General features: G+C 34.0%; 1 long non-coding RNA gene across 1 annotated transcript; it reads left to right on the top strand.

Annotated features, from left to right (window-relative positions):
• Nucleotides 1-2,579: 2,579 nt before the first annotated feature.
• On the top strand, nucleotides 2,580-4,753 carry LOC127079696 (uncharacterized). Its single transcript, XR_007787946.1, has 2 exons — nucleotides 2,580-2,906; nucleotides 4,428-4,753. It is a non-coding gene; the product is annotated as an uncharacterized LOC127079696 (long non-coding RNA).
• The last annotated feature ends 353 nt before the right edge of the window (nucleotides 4,754-5,106 follow it).

Genomic DNA, 5,106 nt, shown 5'->3' with positions numbered 1-5,106 from the left:
TTTTAAGAGGCAGTGGCTTCTAGTAATCGATTATTACTTGTTGGTAAACGATTACCTAATTGGAAAAATGCCCCAAAATGAGCCAGTAGCTTCTGGTAACCATTTATCCCTTTTTTAAAACTAATTACCTAACCTAAAACACCATAAATTGAGTTTTGGAGTTTCCTTTCAAGCGAGATCAAATGCGTTAGGAAACTAATGCATTGTCCTCTGTTTCATTTATCATATAAAAGGGAATTAATAAATAAAGAACTTTTAATTATGTGATTATGTTTGGTGATAAATTAAAAAATAGAGTGAAGAATATTATTGACCTTAGGTTATTATATGAGGAAAGTAGTGGTGAAATCTTGAATACATAATGTATTGCGGGTGTCGCCCAACGAAAAACACCTAAGCGCAATGCACGCTTGAAGATACAACAGAGTCGCCGCTGAACTTTATTTATTCCTGACGGAAAGGGAAAATATCGATAAAACTCAAGGGAAAGAGAAAAGGGGTAAGGAAGTCGGTTATGTAAAGGGAATCTATTAGCACTCCTCACATCCAGTGTATTCAACAGGAACCATTTTGTTTGTTCTTTGCGCGTATGAGTGTTATTATATAAAGATGCTTGCGAAATGATAATAGGGAAATAATAAGTTTATAATTAGTGTGCTCGCCAAGGATTCGAACCCTCGTGCCTAAGTATTTTTATAGTGTAATGAGAAAATCAAAGCTTTATAGTTCATGGTAGAAAATACGGATTTGTTGGTTGATTTTAGGGAACAGTTATAATCGTATCCTAGAAGTGTGTAGACGTTAGCTGATTTGATCCTTGTTTGGATGCTCCAAGCTTTTAGTCTGACTACTAAGGAACGGGTTATAACAGTTCTTTTAAGAAAAGAAATCAATTGTTTTGAAAAAGTTTGTGTGATAAAAGAAAAAGAAAGAGTTGATTGAATTGAATACAAAAGAACTTGATTTGAATTGCAAAAGTGTTGTTTGAATTGTAAAAGAAATTGTGGAAAGTGTTGTGTTGGATATGGTGAAAGTATAATTTGAACCAAAATTATGTTTTTGAAGCCATAGATGGTTGTGTCTGAACCAAAGAATGTAGCGTTAACCAATAGATGGTGTGACCAGTGCAAAGTTGTAGGATTTGGCCTAGATCCAAGGATCAAGACCTACAAGAAGAGGATTTTCAGAGCATGAGGCTCCACAGGAAAATGCATGAAGCTTTTCAGAGCATGAGGCTCCACAGGGTAATGCATGATGGTTGCCATAACATGAGGCTCCACAAGAAAATGCATGAAAGTTGTTAGAGCATGAGGCTCTACAAGGAAATGCATGAAGGTTTCCAGAGCATGAAGCTCCTCAGGACAATGCATGAAGTTTTCCAGAGCATGAAACTCCACGGGGAAATACATGAAGTGTTTCATTCAGATATGGGTGTTTAACCATGAGGTGATTAACCCAAAGAATGTATGGATGTCAAAGAGAGCGATGTGTTTGGTCCAAAGAGACAAGTATTGTTAATGAAGATTGTTGCAGTATTGAGATGTTGCCTATGGAGAAGAAGACTTGATAGTTATGAAATTTGAATTACACTAAAGTCTATGAACAAAGGCGAATACTTTAAATAATTGGGGCCTACGCCCCGTACCCAAATATACTCAAAACAAGGATATGAATAATCTCTTTCATTCTTCTTCGTTTCTTAAGGCTCGTGGCACATAATTCGCATCATAACTGACAAGTGTTGAAGGTGAATATTTTTGTTGTGCTTGATGTCTAGAGTCTTCAACCTCGAGGTCTTGCATGATATCTTAAACTTGTGTTTGATTTGGAATCCATTGTGATGCAAGTACAAAGATCTGATCCTATCAAGTGATCAAGGGACTTATGATCACTTGACTTGATAAGGGAATCAAATAAAGGTGAAATGATTAATTGATCAAAATTAACTTTGACCAATTAAATCACTCAGGGGGGTGACCAAGGTATGAAAGCACATGGATTTTATTTAAAGAATTAAAATCATGAAGGAATTAAAATGCTAACACCTATTAATTTCTAAAATTAAAAATAAAATACTAATAAAAAATATAATGTGAACATGTTATTAATTCTTAAAAATCTAAATGCAAATAAATTCTAAGACTAATGTTGATTAATTACTAATAAAAGATCTAGTGTAAATTATATTTATTGATTAAAAGGTGGATTAATGAATAAAATCCAATTAAAATATAAATACTATCTAAGTAATATCATGGAATGTTCTAAAATAAAATGTGAAAAATGGCACTAGAATGTATTAAAAAGAAATAAGTATTCATGCATTGAATTGATTAAGAAAAGCTGTTGAAAAATAACAAAAAACCAAATGAATAAAGTAAAAAAAATAGAAAAAAAAATAGAGGGAGGGGTATGTGTTGTCTAGGGGGTGTGGCAAGTAAAGCATAATTGGGCTTAGTCAGCAGCCCAAAATGTTGTAGTGTTTGCAAGAAGGAGGATACATAGTGAAAAATGGGTGCTAGAAGCAAAACATGGGCCTGGGGCCTTGGAAGGCCCAAACCAAAGTGGAAAAGTTCAGTTCAGAGTGAAATAAAACACTTTTCACTCAATCAAACACATCCAACCCTCTTTCACAATCTCCACCATGTTTCTCCAAATTCCAAATCAAATTAAACCTTACATGAACCCTAATATTTCAAACTAAAATTAAATCGTCAAGGAGAGGAATCAAGCCACACAACCTTGGGGCTTTGATTCCCCTCATCAAGAGCTACATGTTGGTAACCCAAATGGAGAAAATGAGTGAAGTTTGGAGGGCTTACCTACAAGGCGGAGGCTGCCTTGGAGATTGTTTAAGCACCCGAAGTTGTGGACGAAGATGAAAATACCAGAGAAAAACGATCAAGGTAACTTTGAATTCTTTGCTCTTTTTCACCAATTCCTTCTTATTCTTCTTCTTCTTCTTCTTCTTGGATGTTAGTTTGTAGGAAGGCTGATTGTTGTTGTTGTGTTATGTGTGTGAGTGACTGTAAAGTGTGTTTGAGAGTTGCAGAGAGAGAATTCAGATTGAGTGAGATTATGAAAATTCTGCAGGTTTTTTGTGGAGTGGTGATTGTTGATTAATGATTGAAGAGGATGAGAATTATATAGAGGGTTAAATCTGTAACAACTTTGGGAAATTGGTCAACTCTGTTAGGGCAGGGTTAAGTGGTTAGTGAAATTGAGAGGAAGGTTGTTAGTTATGAACTGACATTGTGAAATTCTCTTAGTTTAGTTTGTTATGAGTTGAACCCGTTAGTGAAATCAGTTAGGTTAATTGTTGATAACATGTTGTTAGCAGTTAGAGGTTTTGGAAAAATTAGTTAGATTTTTTTAGTGTTCAATCATTGAAATGAACTGAAATCGAATTTAGTGAAGGAGGGAAATCTGTTAGTATGAATTTCAATATGAAAAATAATCAGTTAGTTATGTTGCTACTGTTATTGGATTGGAATTGTTAGATTTAGTAAAACAGTTAGGGTATGTTAGTTGTGATTGAAAATATGTTAGGAGTTAGTTATAGTTAATGTTGTTGATATGAATTGCTACAGTTAGAATTGTTTAAAATCTTGAATGTTGGTGAATTAGTGAATGAACATTGAAATACTATGCTAGATGTCTGCCAATGTGGAACTGATTTGGGTTGTTGATAGAGTTTGAGTTTGATGTTGAATTGAAGTGAAACTTGTTAGATTTGTTCAAAATGTGTATTGAGTGAATTTGTGGCTGTCAGTGTTATAACTTGGAAATTATGTGTTAATAAGTTGTTAGTGATGCTATGTTAAAGTGTTATGAAAGTTAGTTTTGAATTTGAAGTTATGAACTGAGTTGCTATTGTCTTGTTAAAGCAGTGAGATTATCATGTGAATGAATTTCTATGATGACTACATTGCTTGAACTGGTATGGCCCTATGGGACTTTATTTGCATGTATTGGCAACTTGTTATTGAAGTTGGTTAGGATGTTATTGTTAATGGTTTTAGAGTTGTTCGAAATTGTTGTGAAAATTTGTTATGCCTGAATTTGAATTGTTCTGTTAGTAGTAGCTAGTTTAAAGAATTGGAGTGTTAGTTTTTTTAATTGAATCAACTGTTAGTTGAAGTTAGTGATGTTAGAATGTTTGGATTTTGAATTACAATTAGTATAGGGTTGTGAGAAGTTGGTTTTAGCTTGTTGTAATTTCAGTGTTTGTTATGTTCTTGACTTGTAGTTTGAATGAGTTAGTTTATGGAGGTTAGTGTGGTTGATGCTTATGTTAGTTACAGTTGGAAGCATGATTGTGAATACGAGTTGTTAGTGATGTTAGTCTAACTTGTGAATTGATTGAATCTCTGAAATCAAACTTGCCATGTATGTTTGGTTGAGTTTTTTTACTGTATTTGCAACAGGACTAGTGGGCTTATGATATTTGGTGTGGGATGGCAAGGTTTGAAGACATGGCTTAAGCATGGTGGTGGCAGAGTTTGAAGACATGGACCAAAATTTTCATGGAACCAAATGGATCATGAAGGAAAATCATGGCATGATTGAAGAGAATCTTGAAAAGGGGAGACCAAAGTGGATTTAGGGGCTAGAATAGTTAGTTTGACTTTGGTCAATTATTGACCAAAGTCAACTTTAGGTCAACAATTTATATTTTTTTGTAGAATTGGATTTTGAACTTCTTGTAATGGAACTTTGGGTGATTTGTAATGAAAGTGGCCCTTGAATTGTAGCATCTGACATGTATTCTAAGAAACACAATTTTCCCTCCAAATTGCATTTGAATATTTGAAATTGAATTGAACTTGAATGCTTTGAATAAAACTTGACCTCTTGAAATGAATTGAATAATGGATATTGAATGAACCATAATACCTTGCCTTGAATCCAAACCAAACAACTAAAGGACTAGTGTATTGGAAAAGGCCCATAAAGAGATTAATCAGTCGAAATCAATCTTTCAAGGTTGACCAAGTAAAATCTACCATACACAATCAATTCCAATGCCATGATGCAATCCATATGACCCATAAGTGCCAAAGATCAAGCAATTAGGGTTCCATAACTTTGAGTTCAAGAGAATTG

This window comes from Lathyrus oleraceus, chromosome 1 (genome assembly GCF_024323335.1).
Source record: "Lathyrus oleraceus cultivar Zhongwan6 chromosome 1, CAAS_Psat_ZW6_1.0, whole genome shotgun sequence".
Lineage (NCBI taxonomy): Eukaryota > Viridiplantae > Streptophyta > Magnoliopsida > Fabales > Fabaceae > Lathyrus > Lathyrus oleraceus.
This window is presented reverse-complemented; position numbering and strand designations above follow the sequence as displayed.